We start from the raw sequence: 16,921 nt of genomic DNA, 5'->3' as shown, positions 1-16,921 counted from the left end.
GTTCCGTCAATCAAAGACTGTGCCGCTGGCAGCATAGCCCCGCACTGAAGTTCAAGGTTCATCACAAGTATCCGATCGGAAACCTATTCCCTTCCTTCCAGGTTTCCTATCGTCGCCTCGATTACAACCCGATGGTATGAGCTGCTGCCATCCTCAACCCATTCTCCCACCGCCTTATGTCTCATAGCCGCAGTGGCTGCCTCACACTTAACCTGTATGTTAATAGTTGGGTATCTTGAATAGTCTTCAGTGCCCTAGAGAGGGTGGTCCTCATCACTCCACCTATAGCAAGACATCATGTTCTCTGAACCTATTGTATGGTCCACCGTAATCTCGATTTCTGGCCCCATTTCGAGCCTACGGCTCGTCTACATAATGCCCAACATCTGTGAGCCTTCTCAGTACGCTCCTAGATGTGCCACTTCCAATTCAGTTTCCTGTCCAAGTTCACACCCAAGTATTTGACCTTGTCAGATATCGAAATCATCTTATTGAGGAAACGTGATGCGTCACATTGGGCCACCTTCGTTTTTCTCATAAACAGGCAGATTTCAGTCTTCTCTGGTTTAATATTGATGCTCTTAGGTGTACCCCAGTCGTATGCCATCTGCAAGACCCTTTCCGCTTTTCTGCATAGCTGATTCGAGTCCTTACCACTTAGAAGTATTATAACATCGTCTACGTAACAGACGGGCTCGAATCCCTCTTCAGTCAGCATCCGTAATAGGTCATGTCTGTCGGCCACCTATAGGAGTGGCGATAAAATGCCCCCCCGTGGCATGCCTTTTGCCACTTTCTCCCTTATATTTATGTCACAGGACACACAATTTATCCACCAGTTCCTTAGCATATAGTTTATCCAGTCTCCAAGGACTGGGTCCACTTGTTACCGGGCTAAGGATTGGATCAGTGTGCCGGTTCGAATATTGTTGACAGCCCCCTCGATGTCAATGGGTACCTCGTGCAGGGCAGTCTCCACCGACCTTCCCTTGACATAGTTATTTGTATTTGAGCAGTTTGCTGGATGTCTTACTATTTATCATTGTGTCCACAATACGTTTCATGGTTTTGAGTAGAAAGGACGTAAGGCTTATAGGTCTGTAGGCCTTTGGTCTCACATTACTTGCCTTGCCGGGCTTGGATATAAATAAATCCATCAGGTCTGGGTGACTTAAATGGCTTGAAGCTCCTCAAGGATTCCTTTACCATAAATTCCGTAATTATAAACCTTCGATCAATATCATTATTCCAAGATTTTGGTGTCTCCATGAGTCCCATCGTACCCTGTGGAAAATGGGTTTTCATCAAAAGCCATGACATGTTGTCTCTGCTCTCACTCCCATGTCGTCTACTAAAGTTTCAGTTTGGACAGGGGTTTTGAGAGAAACTTTTTTATCTTGGCGAAGTCATTAACGCTATCGCATGAGCCTTGAGTTTTATCAAATTCGACTGGAGTTTATCATTCATAGTACACTTATTGCCTTCAATACCCAAATCACGGCCCAGACAGTTCTATAAATAGATATAGCTCCGAATTCGCTTCTTGATCATCTAGATAACTTGTTTTTATGGGACCTTACAGATTTTTTTTTGCACTAGTAAGCTTACAGTAAGAGCTTACATAAAGTGACAAAAACCTCGAATTAAATTTCATCGCTGATAAAAACGATGTTTCAGAAATAAATTTGAAATTTTCATATGTCCGTGTATTTGCAGTTAAGCGTACCTCGGGTAAGTGAAACACATTTTCAGTTAAAAGAAAAGTGGAGATGCATTTTTATTTTTGTGTGTATGAAATAACTGAGTTTGAAAAGAGTAGATCCCTAATTAAGCCCCAAATATTAAATGGAGAGCTGCAAAATATGTTCTTGTACATTCTATTTATGACGCGAATTATTCCAATTACAGATAATTTTTTAAAGAAATATATTTTTCACTTATGCGATTTTGGTTTCATATAAAATCTAATATACGGACAGCTTAATCTTATTTTCGTTATCTGAATAAATCGGACAAAATACATCTGTTATGTGTACAAAGGCTCGCAAGCTATTAAGTAAGTTGAGCGTTCTGGTTGGATCAAGGCACCCAGAGAAATTAGATTGCTGATATAGGGACGCATTGTCCGCTGATACTAAACTAAAAAATTTCAACATTTCAAGGAAAACATACTACATTTTTGAATTTCTAAACAACAAAAGAAACATTTGCTGTATATTATTTAATAAACAATTTTAGCAATTTAAGACTAACACGTTAAGTTAAACAAGTAAAAGCGTGCTAAGTTCGGCCGGGCCGAATCTTATATACCCTCCACCATGGATCGCATTTGTCGAGTTCTTTTCCCGGCATCTCTTCTTAGGCAAAAAAGGATATAAGAAAAGAGTTGCTCTGCTATTAAAACGATATCAAGATATGGTCCGGTTCGGACCACAATTAAATTATATGTTGGAGACCTGTGTAAAATTTCAGCCAATTCGTATAAGAATTGCGCCCGTTGGGGCTCCCGAAATAAAATAGAGAGAACGATTTATATGGGATCTGTATCGGGCTATAGACCGATGGTCATGAGAGGATCCGTCGTACAAATTTCAGACATATCGGATAATAATTGCGACCTCTAGGGGTCAAGAAGTCAAGATCCCACATCGGTTTATATGGCAGCTATATCAGGTTATAAACCAATTTGAACCTTATTTGATACAGTTGTTGAAAGTAAAAATAAAATACGTCATGCAAAATTTCAGCCAAATCGAATAGGAATTGCGCCTTCTAGAAGCTCAAGAAGTCAATTCCCCAGATCTGTTTATATGACAGCTATATCAGGTTATGGACCGATTTTAACCATACTTGGCACAGTTGTTGGATATCATAACGAAATACTTCGTGCAAAAATTCATTCAAATCGGATAAGAATTGTGCCCTCTAGAGGCTCAAGAAGTCAAGACGCAAGATCGGTTTATATGGCAGCTATATCAGGTTATGGACCGATTTAAACCATACTTGGCACAGTTGTTGGATATCATAACAAAACACGTCGTGCGAAATTCAATTCCATTCGGATAAGAATTGCGCCCTCTAGAGGCTCAAGAAGTCAAGACCCAAGATCGGTTTATATGGCAGCTATATCAGGTTATGGACCGATTTGAACCATACTTGGCACAGTTGTTGGATATAATAACAAAACACGTCGTGCAAAATTTCATTCTGATCAGATAAGAATTGCGCACGCTAGAGGCTCAAGAATTCAAGACCCAAGATCGGATTATATGGCAGCTATATCAGGTTATGGACCGATTTGAACTGTACTTGGCACAGTTGTTGGATATCATAACAAAACACGTCGTTCAAAATTTCATTCCAATCGGATAAGAATTGCGCACTCTAGAGGCTCAAGAAGTCAAGACCCAAGATCGGTTTATATGGCAGCTATATCAAAACATGGACCGATATGGCCCATTTACAATACCAACCGACCTACACTAATAAGAAGTATTTGTGCAAAATTTCAAGCGGCTAGCTTTACTCCTTCGGAAGTTAGCGTGCTTTCGACAGACAGACGGACGGACGGACGGACAGACGGACGGACATGGCTAGATCGACATAAAATTTCACGACAATCAACAATATATATACTTTATGGGGTCTTAGACGAATATTTCGAGTAGTTACAAACAGAATGACGAAATTAGTATACCCCCCATCTTATGGTGGAGGGTATAAAAAGCATAAATATGATTTTAGTAGTTATATTGTCCGTTGTTTTTTAAAATCGTTCAAGTAAAACTAGAAAAATTATAAAATTTGGGAAGAATGTTTTGTTTGCTGTTAGGAAAAAATTACTGCTGTTCATTTTCAGTAGATTTTCCATTGGCACAGCAAACATTTTTACTGTTTTCACTTACTAATTTCTCTGAGTGCGCGGGGAACTAAATGAAATATTTCTTCCTTCTTCACCCCGTAGACTGTGGTGGTAGTGTAGATCGCCTTTAAAACCTATATTGTATTTGTATCTTGATTTGACCAATAAATGGAATTGCTGTCTTTATTAAGAGCACTGTATTCTGTGATATCGGCATATAAGTAAACACTTAGAAAACATACAGAACTCAAACGAGCCGGGATATCTAAAAGACAGTATGGTTTTACCGGATAGAGTCCCAAAAAAAAATTATTTTTGAAAGCTCTTTCCTTTCCTTTGAAATAATTATGTGGAGACTATTTACGCATTACCTGGACGTGGTCCCATTGTCATTTGTTTACACTCACGTATTTGTTCAAATATACACACGTGTAAATGAATTGGAGTGAATGAAATTCGGCTATAAAAAGTATCCCCCCGACACCACAGTGAGATGCAAAAAAAAAATTAGTGAAAATAAGTCAGCCATTTTCGATCGGATAAATATATCATCCCAAAAAAGATGATTATAACTGAGGTGTTTATATGCGAGTTTTCAGGGCCCTAGAAGGTTTGGGGGCCCATTGATGGGCCTTCAAAGTTAGTTACCTCGAACCTACAAAATTATGTAAAGGGCCAAAAAACTCAGTTTTGGTCCGGTTATCAAAATTTTGTGGAAAGTACTTGAAAATCCTACAAAAAATATGCTTTAATATATAATGTATATAGAGTTCAAGAAATTCGACTAACAACTTTTCTTTTTAATTTTCGCAGAGGCAGGTCTCTTGTTTTGTTACTTGTGAAGGCGATTCTCAACCGATTTTAATTTTTTTGTCTGATTTGAAAAGACGAAATTTACTTCATTTTTGTTGCGATGTATTCTTCAGTCAAAAGTTATGCGAGTTTCAATCAAACAATTAAAAACGCATTAAGTTCGGCCGGGCCCAACTTTGGATACCCACCATCTCGGGTATATATAAACCACCTTTCGCCATAATCCGGTGAAAAATGCATTATATATGGACCAATAGCATGTGGTCCGATTTTGACTAAATTCGGCGCCGACATTCAGTGGTCTAATGGTACAAGTCACTGTTCAATGTTGGTCTTTTTGGCAGCTATATCCAAATATACACCGATCTGAACCATATAAAATATGGAAGCTAATAAAATTGGATAAATGTTGGTCATGATATATGCAAAGGTTCGACCCTTCAGTTGAAGGTTATGCGAGTTCAAATTAAAATACTTGAAAAAAAGTAATTTTTTAGCCTTTTTTTCATCTCTAGAAGGCTGTTTCTGACGAACATCCTTACTTCAGGAATATGAAGACATATATCTATGGAGCATATATCTGTGGATAGAGTAGCGTCACGCAACCCACATTACGACTATGCTCAAGGGAAACAATAGAGTTGGATACCCTTTCGTCGCCAATCATCATCAGCGCTTTTCTCTGAACGCGGTCCAGAAGTTCCACGGTTCCAGCCGTTACATGTGAATTATATTCCATCTTCGGTCTGATTTATGTAGTCTAGACATTGAGAAGATAAGAAGGAGTGAAGTAATTCTTGCACCGCTTAGGAAAACCTAAACACTTGGATGCTTCTTTGGACACTTCAAATTCTTGGTGTGACCATTGGACATTACATTGTATCTTCATGCCCAGAACATCTGAACAAGGGAATCTGACTGTTCAACATCTACACCGTCGATATCGATTCTATTCTGTTGATTCGACCCCACTTGGATATGGCCAGCAAGTCATGGAGGAGTGTCACATCCATTATACGCCTTCTGTCTTAAGTCTCCCGAAGACTTGGCCTATGGTCGAATGAGTAGGAATGACAAAGGGTGATGTCAAATGAGTAGATTGGATTCGAAGTCTGGCTTAATAGATCGTCAACGAAAAAGAGATGGAGAAAGGACAGAGATGCGTTTGAAATGCAACTTTTCCAAATTGCGTTGACTCTGCAATAAAAAAATTTTTTACGAAAAAACTGGAAAACACTTGGAGTTTTCAAAACGTAAAGCTGAAACTCCCAATTTTACAATAAATTATATTTTAGTTACCTTCAGTGGTCTCAAATTAAATGCAATTTTTTTTTTTTGCGCCATCAACGGATTGAGATCTCTACGGCCATTTTACTAAAAAGGCCAACTTTGTAAACATCCCTCCTCAGTATCGGTTTTATGATAATCTCGATTTGAATTTTGGTTTTCAAAAATTTTAACATTTTGGGCTCATTTTATTTTACTTAAATAATCCGGTCAGAATTTAATATTTTGATTTCAGCTTGGACATTGTGTTGTAAAGCAAGTTCTGTCCAAAAATAAATATTTTTATGTGAAATATTTTACAATATGGGCAAAAATGCCTACCCAATGTGGACATCTTGTCTATTTTCCTATACATTGTCGCCAAATCACGCATTCGGAGAAATTTAAAGATGTGATCAGTGTGCTATTTTTGAATGAATTGGCATATCTTTATGAAATATCAAATGTATAGAGTCGAGGTGTTTGTTAGACGATATGCAAAATTTCCCTAGGTTCCTAGAAAGCCGGGGCCCTCCGATTGGGTCACCTTCTACCAATTTTTGAGAAATGTTCATTTGTGGTCCGATTTCCCAAAATTTCTTTACTGTTTGGAAAGTGTCCTATAAACGCACGCATTTTTGTGCCAAATATCTCTTATTGTTGTGGAGATATTAGGTTAGGTTAGGTCGAAAAGAGGATGGGCATATTAATACGCCCCATGCCACTATGGACATACATCTAAGCCAATAATCGGCATGTTGTGCGCCTTAAATAATAAAAAGTAACCTCGAAAAAGAAAATTCAAGTTAGAAATTCCGTGCTGCTTACAACATCCCTAATTAATGTCTATATCACGCTCCTTAGTTGGCTTATATCTGGTATGGTGCCACCACCTAAGTGCCGGTGTCTGTTGGTCCCGAAAGCCGGGCAATGACATTGGAATTGCCCCAACGTCTCATCATCTTCCCCATATGCCCTATACATCCTGTCACTTGCCGCACCGATTTTGCATAATTGAGTTCGTAATCCTATGTTACCTGTTATGATACCAAAAGTAAAACTGACCAGCGCAAACAAAAATTGGTAGGGGATGATTTAATCAGGGGGTCCACGAATAGGGCCCAGACTTTCTTGAGAACTGAAATTTTGCATATCGTCTAACAAACACCTCCACTCTGAACATTTCCAATTTCATAAAATTATGTCAATTCATTCAAAAATGACAGACCGATTTTCACATCCTAAGTTTTCCGAATGCGTGATTTGGCGAGAATATAAAGGAGAATATCCGAGATGCCCACATTGAATATTGTAAAATATTTTATATACAGAATATAAATTATTTGAAAGGGCTTGTCTTGCTCCACAACACATGGTTCAAGCTGAGATCAAAATGTTAAATTTTTTGCCGGATTATTTGTATAAAATAAAATGAGCCGAAAATGTAAAAATTTTTGAAAACCAAAATTCAAATCGAGATTATCATAAAACCGAAACCAATAAAGATATCGTTAAAAAACCAGTTTAAATTTTGGCCCCAACTCTCGATGAAAATATCAAAAATTCCCTGAGGAAAGTTGTTTGCAAATTGCCATTTTTTAGTAAAATAGTCGTAGAGACCTCAACATTTGGATGGTCCAAATATGATTTTGCACGTAATAAGAGACCACTTGGGGAAACAAAAATATATTATTAAAGTGAGAGTTTCGGCTTTGCGTTTTGAGAACTCGAAGGGCTTTTCAAGGTTTTTGGTAAAAATATTTACCAATTTACAAAGACTCTCTTTACCTCTTTACGGCACAATGAGCAAAATTGAAAGTGTTAGGTAAAATTTTCTTTATAGAGACGAAACAATGAAATTGAAATTTTTGACAAAAATATGTAAAAAACTCAACTTTAAAAAAAAAATTTTGTTAGTCGAATTCCTCAAAAACTATAAAAGATGTCCATTATATCAAATCATGTTTTTGGTTGGGTTTTTCAAACACTTTCCAGCAAATAAAATTTTTTTTCGGATTAGGAATGCGTTCTTGGCAGCCCGAACAAAATTTTGGAGTGCCGAGGTGACCAACTTTGAAGGCCCATCAATGGGTCCTGCGTCATCTGGTTAACAGCTTAGCTATAAGCATCTAAAATTTCGTAATGATATATTTATCCATTCAAAAATGGCAGACTTACTTTTACATTTTTTTTCATCCCACTGTACGATGTGTGAATGTGTCTAGTTCTGCAAACCATAAAAGGTCGGGCAAGCGCTTAATACTCCTAGTAGCCTGGCCAGGAAACTATATTTAAGTTATTCGGTGCTATATTTGCACACTTTGGTGACCACTACTTCAATCGATGGCAACTCGTTGCTAATGTCATGAATATTTTTTATTTGGCCCCAGGGACGAGACGATGAGCATTAAGTGCCATAAAAGTATGCAAACTCAGTTTAAAGTTGATGAGGGTATAGACGCATTTTAATGAAAGCAAATTATTGCAACAATAAATATTAGAAATAAAAACAGAAAACTCTGTCTATGTATAGCAAAAAAGACCTTTTCATGATTGACTACACCTGCATCCTGAAATGGAAGTTTAAGCCAGCACTACACGTAACAGTCCTCCAAAGTACGTATTGATTTTTTTCTTTAGTGGCCAACGGACTTTCTTCCATAAAGTCAACAAAATGGTGACTGTATTTATCTTTAGTGATAAGTATCTGAGAAATGCTTTTTATCGTTGCTGAAAAGAATTTATCCTCTCCCTTCGCACGGTGCAATCATGAAAAAGGCCAGAACCACAGCCAGCAGTAGACAGAGAATAAATAATAGCAATGGCCAGCTATGCATGTACCAGCTACGTATGTAGTATCACCACCATGCCAACCCCCATAGACACCCTCACCATTACGGCCACAGAAAACAAAAAACCATAAACGAAACTTTTTTATTCCATCAACATCTAAAATGTACACATGATAGCTTGAAAGAGCTACACAGAAAAAATATGGACCTAAATTTGACCGATTAAATATGGAATTGATTTATAAATAGCTTTTCAAACAAGGTGTTAATTGCTTTAATTAATTTTGACATTGAATTCCGATTTATTTTGCATAATGGCAAGTGATTGGTAAAACATGCATAGGCTGAACATATTTTTTTTTATACCCTACACCACCACTGTGGTACTGTGTATTATAGATTTGTGCATTTGTTTGAAACGATAAGAATGAGAAGAGCTAGACCCATTCATAAGTATACCGATCGACTCAGAAATACTTTCTGATTCGATTTAGCCATGTCCGTCTCTCAGTCTGAGTCCATGTATTCTTGTAATCAAAGTGCAGGTCGCATTTGTAGTCCGATTATCACGAAATTTTCCATATGTGATTTTTTTGGCCCAAGAACAAACGCTACTGATTTTGAAAAAAATCGGTCCAGATTTAGATATAGCTCCCCTATATATCTTTCATCCGATATGGACTTTTAAGGCTGTAGAAGCCACAGTTTTAGTCCGATCTTTACAAAACTTTGCGAGAGATGTTTTATTTGACGTCCTAATATGTGTGGAAAATTTCATGACAATCGGTCCAGATTTAGATATAGCTCCCATATATATCTTTCATCCGATCTCTACAAAATTTATCATGGGTTGTCTCTCCATACGTATGCAAAATTTCATAAAAATCCTTCTAGATTTAGATATAGCTCCCATATATTTGTATCGGCCGATTTGGACTTCAATGGCCGTAGTAGCTCCAATTTTCAAGCGATCTGCACAAAATTGGCACGGACTGTTTTGTTACTGCACTTAATATATCTGGAATATTTCATTAAAATCCCTTTAGATTTAGATATAGCTCCCATATATATCTTTCATCCGATTTGGCCTCTTAAGGCTATAGAAGCCACAATTTTGGTCCGATCTTTACAAAATTTAGCATGAGGTGTTTTATTTAACGTCTTCATGTGTGTGCAAAATTTCATAAAAATCGGTTCAGATTAAGATATTGCTCCCTAATATATACAATATAGTGCGTGAGATGTTCTATTTCATGTCCCATTATGTGTCATTAAAATTGCCACAGGTTTCGATATAACTCCCATATAATCTTTTTCCCGATTTGGCCTTTTAAAGATGTGGAAATCGAAATCTTTTGAACTATGGTTGGAAAATTATACAAGGTTCTAAATTGCTATTTCAATTGCTATCCAAATTAAAGTCTGACTAGATTTCGAGATAAGTTCTACGTATAAAAAGTACAACATACACTAGGTGGTGTAGGGTATTATATTGTCGGCTCCGCCCGACTTTTGCCTTTCCTTATTGGTTAATTGTACGAATTGAATTGTTACTTAATAATACAAATTGGAAGTATCTATTTCTGCGTTCATATATAATGCCAAGTAGCGCGAATGAGCCAAATATATGTCTAGTTTCTAACATATATAGACACAAAGTGGCGTGGGTAGACAAATATCAAGAAAAATAGCAATGTGGTTTTTATTTTATATCTCAATAAAATAAAATAATGTATTTAAAAATAATTGTTAAGTAAAAGCAATATATTCTAAAAAGGGCTTTGCTGAAATAGTGTAAACCAGAAAAAGTAAGGATGTGAACAAATGAAATAGATACATTCCAAAAGAATGTGAGGTTAGGAAGGAGATAGACAGGGTATTTATAACTATTATTTTATTTTAATATATTATTATCCCTATAGAGACTATATTAGCTTGTAAAACGACGATGGTGATGGAAAATAACAAATACAGTATTCCCACATGTGGATCAAGATTTCGTGGTATTGTGCGCCTGATGCTGAGATTGGTATTTATTACGATTCACTTTAATAAATTACTATTCCCTCCACCATAGGACGGGGATATACCAATTTCATCATTCTGTTTGTAACACCTCGAAATATGCGTCTGAGACCCCATAAAGTATATATATGTCCGACCGTCCGTCTGTCTGTAGAAAGCACGTTAACTTCGAAGGAGTAAAGCTAGCCTCTTGCAATTTTGCACAAAAAGTGTAGGTCGGTTGGGATAGTGAATGGTCCAAATCGGTCCATGTTCCGATATAGCTGCCATATAAACTGATCTTGGGTTTTGACTTCTTGAGCCTCTAGGGGGTGCAATTCTCGTCCGATTTAACTGAAATTTTGCACCTGGTGTTTTGGTATCACTTCCAACAACTATGTATGGTTCTAATCGGTCCATGTTTTGATATAGCTGCCATATAAACCGATCTGGGATCTTGACTTCTTGACCCGCCAGAGGGCGCAATTCTCATCCGATTTGGAAAAAATTTTGTACAACGGCTTCTCTCATGACCTTCAACATACGTGTCCAATAAGGTCTGAATCGATCAATAGCTTGATACAACTCCCATATTAACCTATGTCCCGATTTTGCTCCTTGAGTCCCTACAAGGCGCAAATCTTATTTGAATGAACTGAAATATTACGCAATGAATTCTAAAATGTTCTGCATTCATTTATGGTCCTAATCGGACTATAACTTGAAATAGCTCCAATACCATGACAGTACTTATTCAATATTCTTTGTTTGTCTAAAAAGAGATACCGCGCATAGAACTCGACAAATGTGATCCATGGTGAAAGGTATATACGGTTCGGCCCGGCCGAACTTAGCATGCTCATACTTGTTTTGTTCATTATATTTTTTACTGACGGTATCCACGACAATGAACATCGGTTCATAAAGGAAATGCAATTTTTTCTTCTTTCTTTTAAAAACTATGAATTAAAAAATAAATATTTTGAAGCAATATATTACATGCTTTATCCGAAATTTAATCCAAGAAAATAATTCATTTTTTATGAATGCAAAAAATATCAATTATTTCCTTTTATTAAATTGGTAAAAATGTTATTTGAGAGAAGGAACAACTTTCAAATAAATTGTTTATTGAATTAATAACTCCTTTAATTGGATTTTTGAGCTTGTCATAAGTCCAAAATACAAAATTGTTTATCAATAATACGAATTCCTTAATAGGTCCGATTACAGCGAATTTTTTAATTGAATATACAATTTTCATAATTGAACCATGCTTTTCATTTTTTTCTGTGTATCAGCGAACAACTCGTGGCAGAGCCAACATCAGAAGCAGCTCAACCACTAGCCTTGATACGCCACCTTATGACATCGTCCCCACCTGTTAAGTCCGCAGAGGAGAATAGAACGCAAAGGAGAATTTATCACAAAACTCATCAGCAGAGCGCTCACTCTGTTATTCAGAATAGAAAACAACAACAGAAATAATAAAATGTTGCTAATGTATAGACTTTTGTATATACACTCTCTGAATAAATGTGGGTGTATATGTGAGTTGCTCATAGGACTCAATCGACCAAGGCAACACGAATCCGAAATAAAAAAAGAATAAAAAAAAACATTTATCCCTCGATTCATCCACAAATTGAGGCAAAATCAACTAACTGCCACAGACGTTTAGGGCAAGAAAACTGATGTCAATAGAAGGATTTTCCAATCGTTCGGTCATGTCGATTGACAAGACGCATTTTTTGTGAGTTCAAGTGAAAAGGAATCAAAAATAAACGAGAGTTGCGAATGCAATTTGAATAAATTCTTCATCATCTATCAGGCTTATTTGAAAAATTGGCCCTACGAAGTTTAACCCCAAGAAACTTAATCCCAAATCATAAAAGCAACAAAACGATTGGGGTCTTTTGGTTTTTTTTTTTTGTTTGGGCAGCAATTGAGGCTAGTTGTGAGTACCCTCAAATAACCCCAAAACTTTTCAAATTAATTTGCGGGATAAATTTCGTTGAGGATTTTTTCATTAGTTGTGAGGACTTATTTCTCAAGTTTTGGGATTAAATGTATTCCTTTTAGTATATAAACAAGAAGTTGGGTGCATTTTCTCTAAACAATTCAGCACACATGTGGTCGAATATCCCCTCTAGGCCGGAAAAAGAAGTGAAATCTGCAGAGGTCATAGACATTATGGTCAAGCCGATCACACAAAAATTACCGCCATGATGGACCTCAGAACAGGTTGGTCGAGAAAACTTTCAACAGGGGGAATGATACAAGGGTCCACACGACCAGGACGTCTATCAGGATGGGCTAAGAAAATACAAGGGCGAGCTGAGAAAGGCTCAGAACAAACCCTGGATGGAACTCTCCAGCTCCATGGAGAATACATCAGAGGGCTCTAGGTTAAGGGAGATTCTATCTGCGAAGCCTATTACGGTAGGATACATTCGTCAGCCAGAGAATGTATGAACTAGTGAGAAAACACTGGAACTACTCGTTGAAACACTGGAACTACTCGTTGAGTCCAAAACCCATTCGGCGGTGATGTATCACTAGTTGGATTAGAAGCTGTATCCGATAGACTGCCTCTGTGGCTTAGGGAGATATACTCTGCTTATGTTATCATGTCGTCCTATTAGTCTGTCATCCTTTATGCTGAAAACCCTTGAGAGGTTGATAGAAACATAGCTTAGGGCAAAGATCCTTGGAGATCGTTCGTCTTGGCAGCTGCATGTATATAAAAAAGGCAAGTACACCGAAACATATATTTGGGTTGTTTTATTTACCGGTCTAGCGGATTCGCTAGCTTATGGATAAATAAAACACTTCCCCGCTAAATGATTTGTACTTTAGCATTGGCAGCACTGACACACAACCGAAATAGTCAAATGTCAATAAAACAAACAAAATAAATTTAAAATTTTCGTAGAGTTCATAAAATTTGATTGAAATCCTAAGGAATTTGCATTTTCAGAAAGTTTAATCATTGAATAAATATGTTGTCTTCTTCCTCTTTTAGTTTTGTCATTCAAATTGAATGATGACTATATATCTTTTAGTAAACGGCTATAGTAAGCGGCGAAAAGATTAGCTGCTTAGCGTATTGGGAATAGCATTGTTTTCCATGCAATCTAAGCTCGAAAATCCGCTAAATGAGTAAATAAATTGTCGCTGGTATAAAACCGTAAAAAGTGGTCGCGTACGCTGATAATGTGCCTACTGCGATTATGGAGATATTTTCTAGGAATCTTAGAGATATACACCAGTAAGCTCTATGTGCGACAGCGAAGAAACTGGTATAGGCACAAATGCGTTTAAGACAGAAATAGGTTTTTTCGGCAGGGGATGCATTGCCCACTGTGGCGCCTGTCACAAAGTTCGATATCCCAGAAGTTAGAAGTTACTTAGACTTCTATACGGATGGCTCCAAACTAAAAGACCAGGTGGGCTTTGGAGTGTACTCGAAAGAACTTGGACTGGTCATTGGCATAAAAAACTTCTCAGACGGCCAAGCAGCCATTAAATCTATGACGAATGTATTTCTACATTCAAAAACTCCATCGACTGTCGCAGATCCCTGAACGAGGTGGCTGAACAGTTCAAAATTCAACTGTTCTGGATGCCGGGCCACAGAGATTTCCCAGGGAATTGTAAAGTAGATGAGCATGCAAGACTAAATACTACCTTAAACATTCCAGAGAACTGGAATCTGTGGGTATGCCTCCAGCGACATGTAAACTAAGTCTTCAGGATCAGGTCCGAAGGGCAACTAATGACAAATTGGAGGTTGTAACACTTCAAAATTATGTGGCTGACTCCAGTCTTGAAGGAGTCTAACGTTTTGCTGTCGCTATTTAGAAAAGGCGTCCCGATCACTATGTCCGTCAAGACAGGTCGCTGTCTGATTCGAAAACAAGCTTTTGCAGAAGCTGTGAGGACGTTGAGGAAGAAGAGACTATGGAACATCTGCAGAGTGTGTGTCCTGCACTGGCAGTCGGAAGGAGTTCCACTTTATGTTCGTATTTCCTTGAGAACTTAACGGATTTAGCGGATGTGGACTTTCGGAAGTTCTTGAGATTTTTAAGGCACTCTAGATGGTTCAACAGTTTTCCTTCTCCTGCTCCTGCGGTAAGGACGACAATGGACTTAATACGCATGTTGGAAGTCATAACAAAATTCTACTTAAAAATTTCAACCAAATCGGATAACAATTGCGGCTTTCAGGGGATCACAATTTCAAATCGGGAGATCCGTTCATATAGGAGTTTTAGAAATTGTTAGAAGTCGTAACAGGACACCACATGTGCAAACCGGAAAACAATTGTGGCTTCCAAGAGCTCAATATCTCACGTCGGGAGATCGTTTTTTATGGGTGCTATATCTGGTTATAGATAAAAAAAATTTCATCCAAATCGGATAACAATGCAGCTTCGAGGGAAATCGCGAAATCGGCTAATAATGGGGCTATATCTAAATCAAAACCGATATTACTCTTCATATAAGACAAATTTATTTGTCCAAAAACAAATCAAAAAGCGTTAACCATTAGATTAAAAAAAAAAGTTTTCATTTGCCCTACATTCGATTGCAGTTAAAATTTGTGTTTCCTTATCGTATCGAGATGTCCAATGCAACCCTTTATCAAATCGCCAGAGGTTGATTTTCGGCGGAGAGGTCTGCATAGCAGCTATATCCAAATGTTGTTCGATGTGGAAGATATTCAGCATTTACTAGCAGCTTATTATTTTAAGATCTTGAATCGGAAGATGAGTCTAGGCAGATATTCAAATATTGTGCATTCCACATTTTGCAGAAATTTTGGAAGTTCTTACTCACTGTTCCAAATTTTAGCGATATGTAAATTTTTTGGGCACAGGGCCTTAAATTGGGTTATATATCTATATGTACGTTATATTTAAACCCCGGGGCAACATGAGTTTATTTGCCTATATGATAGTTATAATCAAATATTGATCGGTTTGAACACGGGATCCGGAGCGGGTACCTTTTTTCCGATACGGTTATCACGGTTATCATCATCCTTTAAGAAGTACGGTCCAATGAGCCCACCAGCCCATAAACCGCAGCAAACTGTGACTCTTTCTGGGTGCATTGGTAGCTCTTGTAATGCTTCTGACTGATCTTCACTCAAAAATCGACAATTCTGCTTATTTACGTACACATTGAGCCAAAAATGAGCTAAGTCACAAAATTTAACACAATTTTAGCTCGATGAACTTTCTTAACAGAGCACACATTTTGATAACCAAAATCATTCAATTTGCAAGCGCTGTTCGTGTGTAAGACGATTCATAGTTAAATTAAAGACCAAACTGATGATGTTTGACAGTGAAACAAAACACGAAACGTGAATGAGCTGTTTAAACCATCGTTGCCAAAAGATAATAGCTAAAAATTTTGCTCGACTTCGAAGACCCACACGGCCGATTGTTGGTTTGTCTTTTTTTGGAAGTTTGGGATCATTAAATCTTATATATAAAAATCAATTTATGTTTGTTTGTAGGCTTGTTTGTGTGTTTGTATGTTTGTGTGTTCCTTATAGACTAAGAAACGGCTGATCCGATTTTCTTGAAATTTTCACAGATGGTGCATAATGATCCCGTGGTGAAAATAGGGTACTACATTTTTTGATATCGGAAAGGGGGCGGACCCTCCCCCTTACCCTAATTTTCAGAAACGCCAGATCTCGGAGACGGGTGGTGCGATTTAAGCGAAATTTTGTGTGCTCTCATATAGTACCCTAAATTTTTGAGCTAATCATAAATCCAAATTGCAAAATTGTCAACCAGTAATACAAATTCTTTGTAGGAATTGAATGCACAAATGTCTTCATTGAACCTGAGTTTTAATTTTTTCTGTGCATACGTCCACGATTCGCCTCATGTGAGGATTTTATAAACGTATTTTGAACCACTGCTCTCGTATTTTTCAACATTTCTTCGCACTAATCGTCACTAGCCTTTTTTTAGCGATTGTCAAATTGTGCGGAATTCAACGAGAACAAACCTCCCATTCCCAAGGAGTTCATGCAATATCGAATGTATGCTGATAAAAGAAATGTCCAAGGATGCCCCTATCTCACGGTATGTAACATGACGATCTTGCACGGCTTTAATGCTCTGTGGTACAACGGTCATTTTTGTACGGTCATCACGTA

This window comes from Stomoxys calcitrans, chromosome 4 (genome assembly GCF_963082655.1).
Source record: "Stomoxys calcitrans chromosome 4, idStoCalc2.1, whole genome shotgun sequence".
Taxonomy (NCBI): domain Eukaryota; kingdom Metazoa; phylum Arthropoda; class Insecta; order Diptera; family Muscidae; genus Stomoxys; species Stomoxys calcitrans.
Note: the sequence above shows the minus strand (reverse complement) of the source record.